General features: G+C 46.0%; 1 long non-coding RNA gene across 1 annotated transcript; it reads left to right on the top strand.

The window, feature by feature from the left end:
• The first annotated feature begins 16,980 nt into the window (after positions 1 to 16,980).
• LOC140607555 (uncharacterized) lies at positions 16,981 to 22,281 on the top strand. The gene is made up of 3 exons (XR_012009528.1): positions 16,981 to 17,115; positions 20,791 to 20,869; positions 22,075 to 22,281. It is a non-coding gene; the product is annotated as an uncharacterized lncRNA (long non-coding RNA).
• The last annotated feature ends 271 nt before the right edge of the window (positions 22,282 to 22,552 follow it).

Genomic DNA, 22,552 nt, shown 5'->3' with positions numbered 1-22,552 from the left:
CCCTTCCTAATCCTTCTGTTTTAATTTATTTTTAAAATTAAAAAAAATAAAATTTAATTTAAAAAATTTATTTAAGACTTTATTTATTTATTCATGAGAAACACAGAGAAAGAGACAGAGATCTAGGCAGAGGGAGAGGCAGGCTCCCTGCAAGGAGTCTGATGCAGGACTTGATCCCCGGACCCTGGGATCACAACCTGAGCCAAAGGCAGACACTTGACCACTGAGCCACCCAGGTATCCCTAAAATTAATTTTTTTTACAGATTGCATTTATTTATTTGAGAAAGAGTACATGAGAGAGCAGGGACAATGGGGAAAGGCTGAGGGAGAGGGAGAAGCAGGCTCCCCACTGAGCAAGGAGCCCTACATGGGGCTCCATCCTAGGTACCGAGGATCATGATCCGATCTGAATGCAGATGCCTAACAAACTGAGCCACCCAGATGCCCTTAAGACTTTATTTTTAAGCAAACTCTATCCTCAACATGAGGCTTAAAATCCTGAGATCGGGAGTCACGGGCTCTACTGACTGAGCCACCCAGGTGCCCTTTCTAATTTTTTCCTTGATTTTGAGTACCGCCCCCCATTACAACCAGTGCTGCTGTAAACAACCTTGAAGACCTATCTTGATTCAGTTCTCCTAGAGTCATACAGTCTTACTGACATTTCTGATTATTATATTCTTTAAAATGACACTTCAGATTATTATTCAGGGGACATGTCAGATCTCTCTTATGCATCACTTCAGATCTTCTTAGCATCTGCTGTCACTTTTCCAGCCACCAATATGCAGTGATCACTCCTTCGCAGATGCAAATGATTTCAAGTGGTACCATGTCTTGCCTTGGATCTGCCCCCCTCCTTCTCTCCTGCTCTAGAGCTTCCCTATTGACCAGAGCCCAACTCTCACTATCGAAAGAGAGTAGGGGGTTAACATTCCATGAGGTGAATCTTTGACCAGTGGGAGAAGCAAGGTGGGGGGTTATTTCTTCCCCATTGCCTGCTGGACTGTCCTAAGTGCAGGTTATATAACTTCTTAGAAGACAAGTCCCCCAGGGTGGCGCAGTCAGCCACATTTAGCCAAGGCTGGTTTAATAATGCATCTTCCTGGTGGTAATGCCTTGTCCTCCTTCCAGGCCACCCTCCCCTGGCCCATCTCTCCTGCCCTCTGAAAGTGCATTCCATAGTAAAATAGTAGCACCGAAGTTTTGGCATCAGGCTGTGCTTTCTGGGGAATCCAGGCTAAGACAGTTGGTATTTTCCATATGATTATACTGACTTTAAATTAAGCCATCTGTAAATCTTTCGAGTGATCAGTGTTGAAATAGAATCCTGAGTTTTTGGGATTGTAAAATACGGTACATAACAAATGCAAAACTGCTCTTTACTCCTTTGGATACGAGAGGAGTGAGAGTATAAAGGAGGCCAAGAAACGGCAGAGGCTCTGACACAAAGATTTTCTGTAGCTTCCTTCGCTGGGGATGCTTTCTGTCCTCAGACACTGCAGTTGCCCTTCACTCTCTTTTCTTCTGAAATGGCCCTTTCGAAGACACCAGTGCCCACTGTCATGTCACATCCAAAGGTCAGGTATTTTGTTCTTATCTTACATGGGCTCTCAGCAGCATTTGGCTCAGTTAACCACTGCCTTATTTTTTTTTAATTTTTTTTTATTTATTTATGATAGTCACACAGAGAGACAGACAGAGAGAGAGAGAGAGAGAGGCAGAGACACAGGCAGAGGGAGAAGCAGGCTCCACGCACTGGGAGCCCGACGTGGGATTCGATCCCGGGTCTCCAGGATCGCGTCCTGGGCCAAAGGCAGGCGCTAAACCGCTGCGCCACCCAGGGATCCCGACCACTGCCTTATTGAACCATTTTCTTCTTTAGGCCTCCCTGATGGGGTTGCCACCACACTCTACCTCGATGGCTCTTCCTCTTCCACCGTCGCTGCCAGACCTTTGGCCGTTGAAGGGTGCCAGGGTCTCTTCTTAGCCTTCTTCTCTCTTCCAACCATGCTCTCTCCCCAGGTAGTCTCATCCAATCCCATGACTTTAGATATATCTCTAGGCTGATCACTTCCAAGTCAGTATTTCCTACCCTTGCCTTCCTCTTGAACCTTAGAATCCAACTATCAACTTGTTTCTACTTGGATATCCAAAAGGCAACTACTGGGACACCTGGGTGGCTCAGCGGTTGAGTGTCTGCCTTTGGCTCAGGGTGTGATCCCAGGGTCCTAGGATGGAGTCCTGCATCGGGCTCCCCATAGGAAGGCTGCTTCTCCCTGTGCCTATGTCTCTGCCTCTCTCTGTGTCTCTCATGAATAAATAAATAACATCTTTAAAAACTAAATAAATGAAATCTTTAAAAAAAAATAAAAGGCAACTCAAATTTAACATGTTCACAGCAGAACTCCTGACTTCCTCATCAACCTGCCTCCCTCTGTTCTTCCACAATCCAGGAAATAACACCGTATAGTAGCTCAGGTCAAAAACTTAATCACATCCTTTTGTTCTCTCCCTTCATCCTATTCATCAGCAAGTCCTGAATCCCCATGATTCATCTCGAATCCAGCCATTTTTCACCACCTCCACTGCTACCACCCTGACCCAAGCCACTGTTGTATCAAGTTTGGACTACCTCCAAATGCAATCAGAGCAATTTTTGTAAAACTTAAATCCGATTCTGTCTCATTTCTGCTAGAAAAATAATAATAATAAAATAAATAAAAAATCTTCCAACAGCATCCTTTGCAACGAGGATACCTGATTTGTCCCTGGTTGACCTCTCTGATCTCTCATCCAGATCCTCCTCTCTCTATTCTTTTCTGACACTCTAACATGATGAGCTTTCATTTTTTAATATTTTATTTATTTATTCATGAGGGACACAGAGAAAGGCAGAGACACAGGCAGAGGGAGAAGCAGGCTCCCCGGAAGGAGCCTGATGCAGGACTCAATCCTAGGACCCTGGGATCATGCCCTGAGCTGAAGGCAGATGCTCAACCACTGAGCCACCCAGGTGCCACCATGTTGAACTTTTTTTGGGTAGGCATCTTCCCATGCTAATCTCTCTTTTCCTAAAAACCACTTCTCCAGATCTTGACATGGTTGGCTCTTCTTGGGTTCTTTCTTATTACTTTGGTCTCAACTCATGTGTCATTTCTCAAGAGGACTTTCCTGACATCTGTGGTTAAGGCAGGACTGGCCCTGACATCCTCTCTATCTCATTATCCAGCTTTATTTTACCATTTCATTCTTCAGTGTTTGAAATTATCTTGTCATTTAATTTCCTCCTTCCTTATTCCTTGTGCAAGTACTGACTATCTCCATCTCCTAGACTACTTCACCCAGGATGGTAGACTTTTGTTCTGTTCCCTACTATAACCCAGGAGTTTAGAATAGAACCTAGCCTAGCACCCAACAGGAACTCATAATTTTGGGTATAAAATACATATTTGATGAATGAATGAATGACATGTGGTGCATTCTGGTTGGTTATTTCCCTTCAGTAGGCTGTTTAAAAGACATAGAACAGGGATGCCTGGGTGGCTCAGTCAGTTAATTGTCTGCCTTTGGCTTGGATCATGATCCCAGGGTCCTGGGATTAAGCCCCTCATTGAAAAAAAAAAAAAAAAAAAAGTCCCTCATTGAGCTCCTCATCTGGCTCCCTGCTCCACAGGGAGCCTGCTTCTCCCTCTCCCTCTGCCTGCCACTCCCCCTGCTTGTGCTCTCTGCCGAATGAATGGAATCTTTTTTTTTTCTTTTTAAGATTTATTTATTTATTCATGAGAGACAGAGAGAGAGAGAGAGAGAGAGAGGCAGAGACACAGGCAGAGGAAGAAGCAGGCTCCATGCAGGGAGCCCGATGTGGGACTGGATCCTGAATCTCCAGGATCACACCCTGGGCAGAAGGCATCATTAAACCGCTGAGCCACCTGGGCTGCCCTTTTTTTTTTTTTATGTTTTATTTATTTAAATAATCTCTACACCCAAGCTGAGGCTCAAACTCATGCTCCCCGAGATCAAGAGTCACATGCTCAAAAAAAAAAAAAAAAAAAAGAGTCACATGCTCCACCAACTGAGCCAGCCAGACACTCTTAAAATCATTTTTTTGCTCAAAGAGTCGGGGTCACTGAAGAGCTCATTGGACTGTGAGAAGCAAGAATCATCCTGTGCCTCCCCTTTGTCTCGTGGGCTTGGAGAGTGTCAGAACTCAGAGGGGTCACTTGAGACATGAAGGAGAGAAGGCGTGGTGGTGAGTCCAGCATGCAGGCCTGACCTGAGAACCCTTGACCTTGGTGCTGGCTGGCTCAGCCTCGAGGTTACTATTTGGCCAGTCCTTCCTGTACCTCTCCCACCTTGCTTTTTTCTCTTTTTCTTAATATTTTATGTATTTATTCATGAGAGACAGACACAGAGAGAGAGAAAGAGAGAGGCAGAGACAGGCAGATGGAGAAGCAGACTCCATGCAGGGAGCCCAACGTGGGACTCGATCCCAGGACTCCAGGAAGGCAGGCGCTAAACCACTGAGCCACCCAGGGATCCCTCTCTTTTTCTATCTCCTTCCTCTTTTCCTTAGACATGCTGGGGGAGGGATGCCTGGGTGGCTCAGTGATTGAGCATCTGCCTTTGGCTCAGGTCATGACCCGGGGTCCTGGGATCCAGCCCCTGCATGGAGCCTGCTTCTCCCTCTGCCTGTGTCTCTGCCTCTCTCTCTCTCTCTCTCTCTCTCTGTCTCATGAATAAGTAAATAAAATCTTAAAAAAAAAAAAGACATATTGGGGGAAAAGGGGAAATAAGCAGCTTTCCAACAAGCATTTAATTTCTTTACGTTGGTTGTTTTTGGGACCGCGTCCTTCGGGTGCGGGGCGGCCGCCGGAGGCCACCAGGGGGCGGCCGTGCGCAGGGCTCCGGGCGCCGGGAGCGGGGCAGCCCCGCCCCGCTGCCGCCCCGCCCCGCCCCGCTTCTCCGCCGGCCAGTGGCGGCCACGTGCGGGGCCCGCGGGACACCGGTGCGGCCTCCTGTGCGTGGCGGCCCAGGTGCCCGGGGCGTCGCCGTCGTGCATGGGCTGCGGTCCCATGGGCGCTGCAGGAGGCGCAGGGGCGGAGCCCTTGGGGAGCGTCCCCCGTGACCTGGAGACCCGGCCTGGAAGGAACTACCGTGAGGCCCCGGGTGTCCTCCCTTTTCCCTGCCACCTGCAAGGCGGGGCCTGCCCACAAGGCGGGACCTCCGAGCTCGAGAATCAGACGTGGCCCCACTCCAGTCCTGAACTTCCTTTTCATTTTTGTTTAAAAAAGATTTTATTTATTCATTCATGAGAGACACAGAGACAGAGAGAAGCAGAGACACAGGCAGAGGGAGAAGCAGGCTCCATGCAGGGAGCCCCATGTGGGACTCGATCCCAGGACCCCAGGATCACACCCTGGGCCAAAGTCAGAGGCTTAACCACTGAGCCACCCAGGTGTCCTCATTGGTCGTTTATCAGCCTGTCACCTCCGCAGACAAACCCATACCCGGCCACTGGAGGGACGGGGACAGCACCATGCTGGGCTGTCTGCGTGTGAACATGTGTGTTGTCCCAAGACGAGTCCAGAAGTCTCTGGGCCTGCTACCGACTGTTTACACTTGCTCAGACTGCAGTAGCAAAATACCACACGCGGGAGGGAGGCTGGAAGTCCAGGCTCAAGGTGTTGACAGGTTGGTTTCCTCTGAGGCCTCTGCCCCCAGCTTGCAGAGCGCGGCCGTCTGGCTGCCTGTCTACCTGGTTCTGACACTGCCCGGACCCTTCCAGACCCCTCCTGTTGTTTCCGTGACGCCAGGCCTGTTGCACCAGGGCCCACCCTCACAGCCCCATGTTAACCTCCTCACCTCTTCAAAGGCCTCCTCCTCACATATGCTTACCTGCTGGGGTACTGAAGGTCGGGCCTCTGTTACGGGAGTTCTGGGGACACGGTGCAGCCCACAGTACCCTGGGATTCCCTGGGCTCAGTTCTCCTCTACGTCAAGGACAGCTGAAAAGACCACCAGAGATCTCACATCCTCCCCACGGGGACGAGAGAGGCCAGGAGGGGAGGTGGGGGTAGGGGACTCCTCGAGGATCCTGGCGGGAAGGCCAGGGACAACTGTGAAGGTGCCCGTGGCGGGGGGGGGGCGGTGAGCCGTGGCTGTGCTGTGGGTGGGTAGCGCTGGGGCTGTCCCCTCACCCACCCCCACCCTTGCACTGGGGCAAGAGGCAGCCCTGCAGAGGCGCAGCCACCACCCGCAGCAGGTCCCTCAAGTGGAGAATATGACACCTTGCTCAGTCTCCCTGTCCTGGGATGAAGCCCCTGTGTGTGGTGGGGGAAGGACACAGAGGGTGGGACACATAATCAGAGTCCAGTTCAGTCCAAGGGAACTCATTGGAAAACATTTGTTTTAAAAAAAAAAAAAGAAGAAAAAAAGAAGAAAAGAAGAAGAAGAAGAAGAAGAAGAAGAAGAAGAAGGAGAAGAAGAAGAAGAAGAAGAAGAAGAAGAAGAAGAAGAAGAAGAAGAAGAAAGAAGAAGAAGAAGAAGAAGAAGAAGAAGAAGAAGAAGAAGAAGAAGAAGAAGAAGAAGAAAGAAGAAGAAGAAGAAGAAGAAGAAAGGCAGCCCGGGTGGCTCAGCGGTTTAGCACTACCTTCGGCCCAGGGCTTGATCCTGGAGTCCTGGGATCGAGTCCCACGTCGGGCTCCCTGCATGGAGCCTGCTTCTCCCTCTGCCTGTGTCTCTGCCTCTCTGTGTGTGTGTGTGTGTCTCTCATGAATAAATAAATAAAACCTTTAAAAAAGAAAAAGAAAACATTTGTGCTGCCCTGGAAGCTAATTGCACGGCCCTGACGTGATAGGAGGTCGGGGAGAACCAGGCCCCCCTGTACATGGAAACCCTTCCCCTCCTCCTGTTTCCCTTCTTTCTCCGGAGCTGCGCTTCAAGACCCCCCGCGTGATGGTCTGAGGAAGCCACCCCTTCCCATCTGCTGTGGGGTGTGTGTGTGTAGGTGTGTGTAGGTGTGTGTGTTACACCCGGGGGCAGTAACAGCTGAGGGGTGGAAGGCGTCCGCGGCCCTCCTCACCTCTCCTCACCTCTAGCCGGGACCAGCCTCAGGCACTCGCCCAGCCTCAGGGGTACCCGTGTCTCCTCACAGTATTCTTCACTATTAGACCATCTCCCAAAGCACCTGGAACATTCTCAGTGCTACATTCTTTGTTTTTTAAAAAATGTATTTATTTATTTGAGAGAGAGAGAGTATGACGAGGAGGGGCAGAGGCAGGGGGAGAAGGAGAGAGAATCCCAAGGAGGCTCCCCGCTGAGCAGACTCGGGGCTCCATCTCTGGGCCCTGAAATCACGACCTGAGGCGAAATCAAGAGTCTGAGGCTCAACCCACTGAGCCTACACCCCCCCCACTCCGGGCACCCCTCAGTGCTGCCCCCTAAGGCACCATCCTGCCCAGGCGACTAAACCGTGAGAATTCTGAGAAAGCAAAATAAATAAATAAATAAATAAATAAATAAATAAATAAATAAAAGAATTCTGAAAAAGCACCTTGGGTGATTCTGCTATTCCGGGGGTGGCCATGGCCTAGCTTCCCTACAGTGTTGCTGTGAAGAAGATCCATTCTTTGGGAAATTAGGGCCTACACAAAAATATAACGGCAGTCAGAAAAAAAAAAAAAAAAAAAAAGAGGGATCCTTGGGGGGCGCAGCGGTTTAGCACCACCTTCAGCCCAGGGCATGATCCTGGAGTCCCGGGATCGAGTCCCACGTCGGGCTCCCTGCGTGGAGCCTGCTTCTCCCTCTGCCTGTGTCTCTGCCTCTTGCTCTGTGTGTCTCTCATGAATAAATAAATAAAAATCTTAAAAAAAAAAAAAAAGAAAAAAGAGAGAGAGGCCAAGAAATAGATTTCTGTGGAATCCAGAGATTACTGTACCATCCCCAGCTCTCTCTGTTCCTTGGGATGAGCTAAGTTTTTCCTCCCAAGGAAGAAGCCAAGCGTCTCCGAAGGACTAACTGTCTATGTCATTTTCCACAGCTGCGGCTCGTGTTAGCAACATGGTCCCAGCGCGGCTGAGGAGGCGGGAGGAAGGGTCCAGACCGCAGGCAGAGGGAGCGCGCCGGGAGACACCGGCCCCCTCCGGGAAGGGAGGTCAGAGTCTCAGAAGTGTCAGAACGTGGAGCCCTGAGGCCCATGCGGGACGCCCTTGTGGAGAGTGTGCCTGGGACGCCAGGTGAGAGCAGAGGCCAGAGGCTGAATCTGCCCTGGGTGTTGGAGAAGTCACATCTGCGACTGCGCTCCTTGCTCACTAGGCTCAGGATCAGGGGAACCCGAGTAACTCTGAGGAACTCTGTAAAGCAAAAAAGCAAGGGGGTGTTCTCCACCTCTGGCCTTCCAGACGTTTCCGCTCTTGCCCTGGGCAGCAAGCTCCCGGCAACTGCCAAATCTTTCCAAGAGCATTCCCCACCCATTTTTCCGTAGCCTACACCTTCTCTCATGCCCAGGGGCTACTGGGCTGGGGGAATTCAAAATGTGTTTATCACCATTTAAGTAACACTTTCTAGTTGCAGAAAAAAACTTAAAACCACAGAAAAAATGTAAATATGAGATAAACAATGACCTGTTACCTCCATCCACCCAGGGAACATCACTAATACAGATTGTAATGTATTTCCTCTGGGTTGTTTCTCTCTCTCTCTTTAAAGATTTTATTTATTAAAAATAAATAAATAAATAAATAAATAAAATATTTTATTTATTTATTCATAAAAGACACAAAGACACAGAGAGAGGCAGAGACACGGGCAGAGGGAGAAGCAGGCTCTCTGTAGGGAGCGCGATGCCAGGCTCGATCCCGGGACCTCAGGATCACAACCTGAGCTAAAGGCAGACACTCAACCACTGAGCTACCCATGTACCCTTCTCTCTCTCTCTCTTCTTTTTTTTTTTTTTTAAGATTTTATTTATTCATTCATGAGAGACAGAGACAGAGAGAGAGGCAGAGACACAGGCAGAGGGAAAAGCAGGCTCCATGCAGGGAGCCCAACACAGGACTCGATCCCAAGTCTCTAGGATCAGGCCCTGGCTGAAGGCGGCACTAAACCGCCGAGCCACCCGGGCTGCCCTTTTTTCTTTTTTCTTTTTTCTTTTTTTTAATTAAATTTTTCTTTTCTCTCTCTCTTTTTTTTTTTCTTTTTTGTGGCCCAGCATGGGGCTCGAACTGACAACCCCGAGATCAAGAGTCTCCTGCTCTTCCAACTGAGCCAGTAATGCTTTAAACTTTTTTAAAAACACAGATACAATGTATATTTATAATATGTTCACACATATGTTATATGTGTGTGATCTTTGTATCTTGACTTTTCCACTTACCCTTATATGTAAGCATTTTTCCACGGGTGGCGTCCTTTTGGGAGAATTCCTCAGACACGGGGGTGGGGGGGAGCCACGAGGCGGGGACGGGCTGCCTCCCGCTTCCCCGGCCTGAGAAAGCACAGGGTGTCGGCGGTCAGGGCTGCGCAGAGGGCCTGGATCTCACCCCAGCCTGTGCTGCCTTCCAGGGCCAGTCGGAGCCGTTTGCCCGCTCATGCCAAGCTTCCTCCCCCGGGGCCCTCTGAAGCTTTCCACAGCTTCAACATCAACGACACTTTTGTCTGCTCCACTTGGGGGAGAGGGCTGGATAGTCTGTTTTTTGTGTCCTTGATGGATCCAGCCCAAGTCTGATGGACCCATGTACTTGCTCAGTTTCCCTAGATGGCCCCGCTCCAAGAACAGCTCTGAAGCCAAGGAAACCAAAATCCCTGCCTCTGAAGCCAAAATGGACAGGCTGTTTCCTGATACTGTGTGTGTGTGTATGTGTGTGTGCAAAGTGAGTCCCGACCTGTAATTTTATTTCTGTGATACTATGAACCAGCTCAGCGCATAGTACAGCACTGTTCCCCCGCCCCCCGCGCTTTCATGCAAGTTTCATCTAGCTCTCCGCAGCGACTCGGTTGGAGAGTGTCTGTGAAGGAAAATTTTTGCAAATAAATTAAGCCAACAGCTGGACCAGAGCTTTGTTGATGAAAATAATCAGTGTTTTGGGGACACCTGGGTGGCTCAGTGGTTGAGCGTCTGCCTGTGGCTCAGGTTGTGATCCTGGGGTCCTGGGTTCAAGTCTTGCTTCTCCCTCTGCCTATGTCTCTGCCTGTTTCTCTGTGTCTCTCATGAACGAATGAATGAATGAATGAACAAACGAATCTGTCTTTTTTCTAAAAGCCAGTGGTTTTTCATTTATTCATTTAACAAATATTCATTAAGTGCCCATGCCAGTGAATAGAATAAAACACATGCCCCTGTGAAGCTTATGTCACATACACACACACACACACACACACACACACACACACACACTTGGCTGGCTCAGTCAGAAAAGCATACAACTCTTCATCTTGAAATGGATTTAGTTTTTTTTTTTTTTAAGATTTTTATTTATTCATTCATTCATGAGAGAGAGAGAGAGAGAGAGGCAGAGACACAGGCAGAGAGAGAAGCAGGCTCCATGCAGGGAGCCTGACGTGGGACTTGATCCCAGGACTCCAGAATCACGCCCTGGGCCAAAGGCAGGCGCTCAACCGCTGAGCCACCCAGGCATCCTGAAATGGATTTAGTTTTTAAAGTTTTTTAAAGATTTTACTTATTTGATAGAAAAAGAACACAAGCAGGAGGAGCAAAAGAATGAGAGGGAGAAGCAGACTCCCCACTGAGCAGGGAGCTAGACTCAGAGCTTGATCCCAGGACTCTGGGATCATGACCTGAGCCCATCGCAGACACTCAACCAACTGAGCCACACAGGCAGCCCTGGTTTATTGTTTTTGTTTGACAATAAGCTAATACATAAATACTTAAACTTTTTCTCTGCTTCAGTTTCTAATGTGGTAAATATGGAAGCACAGTATACATAAATGAAGCTCTTTGGAATCCTCAATAATTTTTAAGAGCTTGAAGGGGTCCTGAGACCAGAAGTTTGAGAACTCCTAGCTTAATCAATAAGGATATTGTTATCTCATATAACTAGAAGTTCAAAGGCAAACTGGTGGGATCTCAGGTAGATGCCGTGGTTCAACCATGATGTTGAGGACCTAAGGTGTTTTCCAACTTTCCAACTTTCCATTTGGCAATGCTCAGCTTGTCAGCAGCATCCCTTCCTCATGGTAAAAGATCCTTGAGCGGTTCCAGGCAGTGAAGACATGCACACATCAAGCCAAGAAAGGCATTTCCTCCCATGAATCTCTGCATTAAGGGAAATCTTTCCTAAAAGCTTTCCTACAGGTCCTTTTGGCCAGGATCAGCCACATGCCCACCCTCCGGCCCTAAGGAGCGTAAGAAGCAAGTCTTGGCATTTCTAGCTTCTATGGAAGGGGGGGTGGGGTTCCTGCAGCAGGAAAGGCAGTGGGGGAGGGTGCTATTGGGCTCCAGCACTGGAACAGTTTGGCTTGTTGGAGAAGCAGCACACAAGCCAGCATGGCAGCATGTGAATGCTGTTGGCTACATGTGTGCAGAAAATGGGAAGAAGTCTGGGATTTACTGTGTTAGCTCAGAATTGTTATATCTGGGTCTGGGTTGACCTGGGCGGGTCCTAGGTACTTTCTGACAAAGTTCAGTCAACAGCAAGAATGAGGCCCAGCTGTATTGCTGGGTGAAAACTTGATATGAATTTGGAATCCATTATGTAGGTTTCCTTAAAACCTAAGGCAGAGGGATCCCTGGGTGGCACAGCGGTTTGGCGCCTGCCTTTGGCCCAGGGCGCGATCCTGGAGACACGGGATCAAATCCCACATCGGACTCCCGGTGCATGGAGCCTGCTTCTCCTTCTGCCTATGTCTCTGCATCTCTCTCTCTCTGTGTGACTATCATAAATAAATAAAAATTAAAAAAATAAATAAATAAATAAAACCTAAGGCAGAAACTCAGCAAATTAAACCATTGCCTTGGGGCAGCCCCGGTGGCTCAGCGGTTTAGCGCTGCCTAAAGCCCATGGCCTGATCCTGGAGACCCGGCATCGAGTCCCACATCAGGCTCCCTGCATGGAGCCTGCTTCACCCTCTGCCTGTGTCTCTGCTTCTCTCTCTCCTCTCTGTGTATTCTCATGAATAAATAAATAAAATCTGGGATCCCTGGGTGGCGCAGTGGTTTGGCGCCTGCCTTTGGCCCAGGGCGCAATCCTGGAGACCCGGGATCGAATCCCACGTCGGGCTCCCAGTGCATGGAGCCTGCTTCTCCCTCTGCCTGTGTCTCTGCCTCTCTCTCTCTCTCTGTAACTGTCATAAATAAATAAAAATTAAAAAAAAAAAAAAAATAAATAAATAAATAAAATCTTTTAAAAAAAAGAAAAGAAAAGAAAACTCCGAAGGAGTAAGTTTAAAAAAATAAATAAATAAACTATTGCCTTGTTAAAAAGGAGACAGTAGGCCTAACACGGAGTCGCTTGTGCTAAATCCCACATCAGCAAACCAAGACTTAATACCTAATCTAATCCCAGTTTTGACCCCCAAGGAATGTAACCTTTACAGTCAACATGGGATACCAGTCAGCACCTGTGAGATAATCCACCTGGGAGCTCCTCCTCCCATTCCTCTTAGGAAGGTGATCTTGCCTGAAACAATGCATTCTTTCCTAATAATGTCCTTTTTCTGACTCCTTTCCACCTTTAAAAATCTTTCTTTTCCCAAAAACAAAAGTGTGTGTGCCAGGGACGGATGTTGATCCTGGGTGGCTCAGTCAGTTAAGTGGCTGACTCTTAATTTCAGCTCCAGTAATGATCTCAGGGTAGTGAGATTGAGCCCTGCATTGTGCTCAGCGCTGAGTGCAGAGCCTGCTTAGGATCCTTTCTCTCCCTCTCCCTCTGCCCCTTCCCATCCTCTCTCTCCCTCTCTCTAAAAAAATAAAAATAGGGCAGCCCTGGTGGCTCAGCGGTTTGGCGTCTGCTTTCAGCCCAGGGTGTGATCCTGATCAAGTCCCATGTCGGGCTCCTTGCACGGGGCCTGCTTCTCCCTCTGCCTGTGTCTCTGTCTCTCATGAATAAATAAATAAGTAAAATCCTTAAAAAAAATAAATAAATAAAATAAAATAAAATAAAATAAAAAAATAAAAATAAAAATAAAATTAAATAAATAAATAAAACCTTTCCCTTTCTGCAGCTCAGGGGAGCTCCCTTCTGTTGTTAGATGGGACTCCACCTGATTCACAAATTGTTGAATAAAGCCCATTTGTTTTTGTTTTTGTTTTTTTAAAGATTTTATTTATTCATGATAGTCACACAAAGAGAGAGAGAGGCACACAGGCAGAGGGAGAAGCAGGCTCCATGCAGGGAGCCCGACATGGGATTCGATCCTGGGTCTCCAGGATCGCGCCCTGGGCCAAAGGCAGGTGCTAAACCGCTGCACCACCCAGAGATCCCCAATAAAGCCCATTTGAACTTCAAATTTACTAAACTGAATTTTTTTTAAAGATTTTATTTATTTATTCATGAGAGACACAGAGAGAGAGGCAGAGACATAGGCAGAGGGAGAAGTAGGCTCCCTGTGAGGAGCCTGATGTGGGACTTGATCCCAGGACCCCAGGATCAGGCCCTGAGCCAAAGGCAGACACTCAACCACTGAGCCACCAGGTGCCCCTGAATTTTTGTTGTTTAACAGATTTGGTGTCATTGATTGGGAGCAAAGGAGACCTCCAAGGACTTGGGGAAAAACAAGAAACGTAGATGTGATACCCTGTAAGCACTTTTTAAAAATATTTTATTTACTTATTTGAGAGAGAGAGAGAGCATAACTAGGGGGGAGGGGAGAGAGAGAGGGAAAAGCAGACTCTCCACTTAGCAGGGAGCCTGATGCAGGGCTCAATCCCTGGCCCCTGGGATTATGACCTGAGCCGAAGGCAGATGCTTACCCAACTGAGCCACCCAGAAGCCCCTTTGGGAGCACTTTTGAGTTCATTGTCTTTCTCATTCTTTCTGAGGGCTGTGGGTGAGTTCCTCTTGGTTCTGAGTTCTGCTTTCTTTTTTTTTTTTTTTAATTTTTTTTTTTAATTTTTTTTTTTTTTTATTTATGATAGTCACAGAGAGAGAGAGAGAGGCAGAGACACAGGCAGTGGGAGAAGCAGGCTCCATGCACCGGGAGCCCGACGTGGGATTCGATCCCGGGTCTCCAGGATCGCGCCCTGGGCCAAAGGCAGGCACCAAACCGCTGCGCCACCCAGGGATCCCCCTGAGTTCTGTTTTCTTTGTATCGAGCTCCCAATCTTTTTTTTATTTTATTTTATTTTATTTTATTTTATTTTATTTTATTTTATTTTATTGTGTATATATATATATATTTAATTTTTATTTATTTATGATAGTCACACACAGAGAGAGAGAGAGGCAGAGACATAGGCAGAGGGAGAAGCAGGCTCCATGCATCGGGATCCCGATGTGGGATTCGATCCCGGGTCTCCAGGATCGCGCCCTGGGCCAAAGGCAGGCGTCAAACCGCTGAGCCACCCAGGGATCCATAAAGACTTTTATTTAAGAACAAAATATACCTCTACTCTGTGAGTCTTGGTCTGCTTCAATCATTTTCTGCTTTTTATTTTTATTTTATTTTTTTTAAATAATTTATTTATTCATGAGAGACAGAGAGAGAGGCAGAGACACAGACAGAGGGAGAAGCAGGCTCCATGCACCGGGAGCCTGATGTGGGATTCGATCCCGGGTCTCCAGGATCGCGCCCTGGGCCAAAGGCAGGCGCTAAACCACTGTGCCACCCAGGGTTCCCATGTGTATTTTTTTTTTAATTGGAGTTTGATTTGCCAATATATAGCATAACACCCAGTGTCAAGCTCCCAATCTATTAGGCTCTCCAGGCCAAGGCTTAGCAGGTCAGCTTGGGCTGGCAGATGGTTCCATTTAGAACTTTTGGTTGAGTGTGAAATTCCTCTGTTGTGTGCGATCTCTTTGACCAATTCAAATCCCCAATCCCCACTTATTGGGGTTTGCTGGTGCAGTCCTTTCCCCAGTTCCAGTCTGCAGTACCCATTTACTGGAGTCTACAGATTGAATCCACGCTGGGAAGTACTGGTGGTGTGGGTTGCCTTCTTTTGACCTGTCCACAGTAACACCTTTGGGTTGCTGCTGGTACATTACAGTGCACATGTTTGTCCTGTTTTGTGTAGATAAAGGCTTTGCTAATGGAGATCTCAGAGGCCAAAAGGCTGCAAAAATTGTCGGTCGTGGGTCAAATACTTAAAATCTATTAGAGTGCTTTGAGTCATCAATTAAAGACTCCCATGCTAGAATAAGTTTGTCGCAGAATGGGTTAGATAGACACTAGGTCACTTGACATCTTCATGAAAATTTTCATGGGGCAACCCGAGTGGCTCAGCGGTTTAGTGCTACCTTTAGCCCAGGGTGTGATCCTGGAGACCCAGGATTAAGTCCCCCATTGGGTTCCCTGCATGGAGCCTGCTTCTCCCTCTGCCTGTATCTCTGCCTCTCTCTGTGTCTCTCAGGAATAAATAAATAACATCTTAAAAAAAAAAAAAAAAAAGAAAAGAAAATTTTCATGCAATGAAGTACACTGCACAATCCCCAACCCAACAACACTTGAGCTAGAGTAACCCTTTAGGTGTTACTTTGCCTCGAAGAGACCCCAAGGCTTAGCTGGAAAAAAAAAATAGAAATGAGATTCTTAAAATCTATAGAGTTCAACATACCACCTTCTGGCACACCTTACTTTCTGTGCAAGGACTTTGGTCCCGGAAGCTATAAATACCTACAAAGATGACTACATACATCTTACTATACTTGCTTGATAACATTTAGGTTGGCCCCGAAATGTGGCCTGACAAAAATGTGGGTTTTGCCCTGTTTGTGACTAGATATAGCTGGATAGAAAATGTGAGCTAAGTTCCTTTTTGGGCTAGGGTCCTATGAAACTGCTGCCAGCCCTCAGGAATCACAACCTAGAATTACAATGGCCCTATTAAGGAATGTTCCAATGATTAGATGGTTTAAGAAGTCCATTTAGGGTGCCTGGGTGGTTCAGCAGTTGAGCGTTGGCCTTTGGCTCAGGGTGTGATTCCTGAGTCCTGGGATCAAGTCCTGCACCGGGCTCCCCACAGGGAGCCTGCTTCTCCGTCTGCCTACATCTCTACTTCTCTCTCTGTGTCTCTCATGAACAGATAAAATCTCTCTTTAAAAATATTTTATTTATTTATTCATTCATGAGAGACACAGAGAGGCAGAGTCACAGGCAGACTGAGAAGCAGGCCCCATGCAGGGAGCCCATTGTGGGACTGGATCCTGGGTCTCCAGGATCATGCCCTAGGCTGAAGACGGCGCCAAACCGCTGAGCCACCGGGGCTGCCCCCAAATAAAATCTTTAAAAAAAAAAAAAAAAAAAGTGCATTTAAAAGCAACAGCTCCTATGGGCACCTGGGTGGCCCAGTCTGTTGAGCCTTGGCCTTCAGCTCAGGTCATAATCCCAGGGTCCTGGATGGAGCCCTGGTCGGGCTCCCTACTCAGTGGGAAGTCTGCATCCCCCTCTCCTTCTGCCCCTCTCCCTGTTCATGCTCTCTTTCTTTCAGTAAATAACTAAAATCTTAAAAAAAAAAAAAAAAAAAGCAAGGCCACCCAAATCAAACAGAATGGGATACCCTCTTTTAATTGGCGTGCAAAAGCCCCCCAAAAGTTTCAAAGTTCCAAAATACCTTCATGAAAAGATTTGTTGCAGGGGTGCTTGGCTGGCTCAGAGGAGCAAGGGACTTTTGATTTCGGGGTGGTGAATTTGAGACCCACGTTGGGTGTAGAAGTTACTTAAAAATAAATAAACTTTAAAAAAAGAAAGATTTGTTACAAAAGACTAATGAGAAATTAAAGGCATAAGAAGGACCTAAAAACAAGAAGCAGTAAGATTGATGCAACTCCCACTGCTCCCATCTCTGCTCCTTTATCTGAGAACTCATTCCAGGAATCCTGGCTGAATTGCCTTTATGTGACTGTAAACAAAAGTCAGCCACAATAATGACCTTCCCTCGAAGAAGGTCCCCCCTACGGGCCCCTCCTAAAGTTGCTGGGACTCTGAAGGATTTTCTGGTAAGCTGCTATGTTAAAGAGCTAAACTAAAATTAAAAATAATGAAAAACCTTGCCAAACTCTGGTAAATACCAGAGCTACAGAAGGGATCCTGGGAAAGCTGGGAGAAGCTGGCTAAGGGGGAGATTCTCGGCAGAGTAGCTCTTCTAGATCTTTGTGTGTAGTGGCTGGTAGCAAGGGGAAAATAAAATATCTCCTGCACCTTCTTTGGGGCTGCCTCTTGAGTCCAAGGGGTTATTTGATACTGCCAGAAATATTTACTGTTTTCCCAACTAAAAACTACAATGTAGTCCTGTGGTCAGGAATTGGCCGAATTGCAGAGCCTGATAGAAATCTTTTTAGGTCCTCTCCCTTAAGTTAAAATAAAATTATGAACCCAGAGGGAAAGATAAGTCTTCTGAAGCCGTTGTAAAAGGATTTATGGGTGAATCAACCTATGACGTCATTTCTATTGCAACCCAGCTCTTTGAGGAATTGAGAGCAACCGTCCTTATCTTACATATCTTTGCAAAACTGAAGATGTAGCTCTAGAGGCAGTTCAAACTATTCCTTTTTTCACCAATCCCTAAACTTCCCCTATTTATCTGACTACAAGTCTTAGAACTTGCCTTCTTCCCTCTGCCTTTGAGATGTAAACACTCAAGTAAAAACTTCTGGGAGGTAATTCTCAGCGGGGCGGGGTGGTGGGGGGAAGGCAGGGATTGCAATAGGTCTTTTAGAACTTGGCCTAATGGGAAATCTTAAGTGTACTGATGCTATAAAATCTCTGCATCTGCCTGTATGTTTATGTGGGTATATATATAGTGGATATGTGGTATTTGCTCTCTCTGGATGGTATTACTAACATTATTTTGTAAAAGAGGTGTATTTAATTGGCTTAAACAAGCACACAGGAATTGAGTATTCACAAAAATTCTCAAAAATGTAATAAAAACTGACTCAAATGTTTTTCAGATTCACATGATCTGGGAAAATGTCCAATATTAAAGCTAATTTAATTTGGAGGGCTTAAGGGACACCTGGGTGGCTCAGCGGTTGAGTTTCTGCCTTTGGCTCGGGTGTGATCCCAGAGTCCTGGGATCGAGTCCCACCATCCGGCTCCCTGCATGGAGCCTGCTTCTCCCTCTGCCTGTGTCTCTGCCTCTCTCTGTGTCTCTCATGAATAAACAAACAAAAAATTTGGAGGGCTTAATTAACTGTATTTCTTTATAGAGTTATCAACATTGAATATAATGCATGTATATATCATATATAAGATATATATAATAATATCAGCCAACTTTATTTTTACCTTTTTAAAACGATTTTATTTATTTATTCCTGAGAGACACAGAGAGAAAGAGACACAGGCAGAGGGAGAAGCAGGCTCCTCGCAGGGAGCCTGATGTGGGACTCGATCCTGGGACTCCAAGATCACGCCCTGGTCAGAAAGCAGACTCTCAACCACTGAGCCACCCAGGTGCCCCTATAACGCAACTTTAATCCTACCTGGGTTTATTAATCAACTAAGTTCATGTTATCTCTGATACAAAAATTTGTCAGCAAGAAAAAGTAATTGGTTTGATAAAATTTTCATTAAAAGCAAAATATAATTGTTAAGAACAAGTAAATCAAATAGGATTAAGAATGTTACTTCTTTTTATTTATTTTTAAAAAAATTTTATTTATTTGAGAGAGAGAGAGCCTGCATATGGGAGTGAGGGGCAAAGGGAGAGGAAGAAGCAGGCTCCCCACTCCCTGACTCAGGGCTCCATCCCAGGATCTGAGCAGAAGGCAGATGCTTAGCCAATTGAGCCACCCAAGCACCCCTGTACACTTTTTAATTTAATTTTAAAATTTTATTTATTTAGTTAGTTATTTTTGGATAAAAAGTTTTTAGGTGAACTTTTAAGATATTTCCCCAAATCCTTTTGGTAACCTGAAACCTTCAAGTTTTGCCAGATTAAATTAAATGATGAGCCAAGTGAAATTCATTAAATATCTAGATCATTTCCAAATAAGAGAAAATACTGAAACATTAATTACTGATTCAGGAGAGCTTGGTTCTTGTCTCAGAGTCGACGAATGAATCTTGTGGACACAGGAGAGTGAGTAAAAGGATAGAATTTTATTAAGTAAAGATACAGAGAAAGCTCTCAGTAGTGAGAGGGGTCCTCACAGAGTTGCCACTGAGGGCTTGTAGGGTTGATCTTTTATTGAAAGCCTAATCAGGGAACCTAAACCCTTTTAACATATCCATTGATATCACCGTTAGTAAGGATAGTGACAACATCTATAGTGGCTTACTTCCTTTTTAGAGTCTGATGATTTTTTGTTGGTTACAAGTACCTGTAATAAAAAGACACCCTCCCCACCCACATCTAGGGCAAGGTGGTCAGCCTTGCTCCCTTATCTCTGGTTTCCTTACACCTCAGCATTTTGGGGGATTTTTGGCGCCTGCCTCCCTCCGTGGCTCCCTATCTAGCCCTGCCTAGCCTTTTTGTCCCTCATTACTAGGTTTATCCATGTTTTACTTCCTTCTGTTGAGAAACTAAAGATATCTAGGTCTATTCGTAAACATATTTTATGCCACGCTGAGAAATTTTTTTTGAAAAATAACAAATTTCTAGAAATTATAAAAAGTATTTGTACGTCTGCCAATCCAAAGAATGCTAGTGTAAAAGACAGTTCATAATTGCTTACTTCTCAGTTTTCACTGTAAACTAAAGACTTCTGGGGATGCCTGAGTGGCTCAGCGGTTGAGCATCTGCCTTTGGCCCAGGGCGTGATCCTGGGGTCCCGGGATCCAGTCCCACATCAGGCTCCCTGCATGGAGCCTGCTTCTCTCTCTGCCTGTGTCTCTGCCTCTCTCTCTCTCTCTCTCTGTGTCTCTCATGAATAAATACATAAAATCTTAAAAAAAAAAAAAAAAAGTCATATTTGAGAGAGATGTGCAGATAAACTCAGGTATGACCAGGCAGTTTTAAGGAACTAAGGTTGGCATTGCAGGACCAACAAAGCCCTTTGGAAAAATCAGCCTGGTATCTTACATACAGGTTCCAGCAAAGTAAACTTTTCTTCTCCTCCCCCCCCCCCCCCCCCCCCCGTTCCAAACTCCCCTCAGCACAACAATGTTAAAAAGAGCTTTTGTATTCAATCACTATTTTTTTTCCCTTATATAAATAAGCAGGCCAAGTCTAACCCAAACAAATTAGTTTATTATGACTGTCTTTCTTTATATTTATTTTTTTAACTCATTTTTTAAAAGATTTATTTATTTTAGAGAGAGAGAGAGAGTGTGTGAGCTTGAGTGGAGAAAGGGGAAGAGAGAAAGGGAGAGAATCCTCAAGCAGACTCCTTGCTGAGTATGTGAGTGGGAGCCTGACCTGGGGCTTGATCCCAGAATCCTGAGATCATGACCTGAGCCAAAATCAAGAGTCAGCCACTTAAGTATCTGAGCCGCCAAGACGCCTCCACTGTGACTATCTTTAAAAAAGTGGGGGTAGTTATAGAAAGAAAAATTATGTTTGCACTTTTGTAGATATTAGATTCTAATCTTAATTGTCTATGTGATTTCGTTACGTACCTGTAAATTGCACTGGATCCTGAATTCTTTTTGTTTCCTCAAATATCTGGTTGTGACTCATCAAATAACATTTTCCATTTTCTCCCACCCTCTGATTTGGAATCACTAAGAACAAAGACTGCCTTTGAATCTCCCTGGAAAGGACTATACCAGGTCCTCCCCACTACACAGATGGCAGCCAAAGTTCAGGTACCTGAATCTTGAGTATCTGTCTTATATCTGAAGAAGGCTCTGCCTGATATGTGTTTCTATACAAACAAACACTGGAGACCTCCAAATCCAAATCCAATTGACCTGGAAGAGAAGTTGCTGACATCGAGGTAGATGGCTTCTCCCCAAGACTTCATATGTAAACTAAACATGAAACCATTTCTTCTCTGGCTTCCTTTTATGCTGGCACTGGCCTGGAAAGATAACACCATCACCTGTATCTCCCAGGCTATTGCTAGGGAGGGTAACCTCTGATATTTAGAACAGCTTCTTCCTCTTTTTTTTTTTTTTTCTTCTTAAGAATAGCTGTTTTTTCAAGCTAGGGAAAACCTAACTGACCCCTGGCTTGAATAGGCAAATGCAACAATCTCTGAAAATGTATCCATTAATAATGCCACCTTAGTGAAAGTGATTTGTACCCTACCCAGTTATCTTTGTGGTGTTTGCCCTTCTCCTTGAGCCTATGAATGCCTAGGTAGCTGATGCATAGCTCGGCAATTTCTCACAGGTTACCTAGCTGCCTTTAACTTTCCACAAATAAACTCAAATATCTCATCAGTCGACGCCCCTGGATTTACACTGTTGAGTTAGAGAGAAATTACCAGCAGGCAGTGGTGACTCAAGATTTGCTTCCTTTGGCAGAGCCATATTCTCTCATTTAGGAATAAGCGAGAATATGATCAGAAGTCTCTCCTTCACTCTTGAAGATACTGCACGATCTGTTGCTAGGATGATAGCTGCCCAACAAAAACCCTTAGACTCTGATCAGAGTTGTTACCATCATAGACCTTGAGCATGTTTTAGCTGAGCAGGGAGGTGTCTGTGCTATGGCCAACATGTCCTGCTGTACCCACATGAACTTCTGGGGAAATTAAAACTCAGTTACATAAGATCACTGAGCAAACCACTTGGGGTTTCATGGGGTGCCTGGTTGGCTTACTTGAAAGGCATGTGACTCTTGATCTTGAGGTTATGAGGTTGAGCCCCATGTTCAGGGTACACATTACGTAAAAATACCCCCCCCCTTTTTTGAAGGTGACTTCTGCAAGGTCTTTCTTTGACTTATTTGATTTTAATTGGTTTGGATCTTGGGGACCATGGCTGCAAAGTAGACTTCAAATGTTGAGAATCATCCTGTTTATAATAATCATAATAATCTCTCCGGTGTGTTGTATTCTCCAAAGCTTTAAATGTATATGTGTAGCTGCTAACCACCAAACAAATGATCTCTGCAAGACTGGAACTTCAGAAAAGGAGTGAAGAGAATGGCCAACCTAAAAATTGTGAATCTCAAAGTGTGACCCATGGATATTACAGAAGGTAAGCAAACAACATTGTGACCTGTAAATAGCATACATAAAGGAACGACAAAATCTCCAAGGACTACAGAGCAGTAGCTGAGAATGATCCTAATGCCTTAAGTTTTGATCCCATCTCTCAGGTTAAGCTGAGAGTCTGATCAAAAGGGGGGAATTGTTAAAAAGGAGACAGCAGGGGGTGCCTGGGTGGCTCAGTCTGTTAAGCATCTGCCTTCAGTTCAGGTCATGATCCCAGGATCCTGGGATGGAGACCCACATTGGGCTCCCTGCTCAGCAGAGAATCTATTTCTCCCTCTCCTTCTGCCTGCCACTCCCCCTGCTTGTGCCCTCTTTCTGTCAAATA

This window comes from Canis lupus, chromosome 16, assembly GCF_048164855.1.
Source record: "Canis lupus baileyi chromosome 16, mCanLup2.hap1, whole genome shotgun sequence".
Taxonomy (NCBI): domain Eukaryota; kingdom Metazoa; phylum Chordata; class Mammalia; order Carnivora; family Canidae; genus Canis; species Canis lupus.
This window is presented reverse-complemented; position numbering and strand designations above follow the sequence as displayed.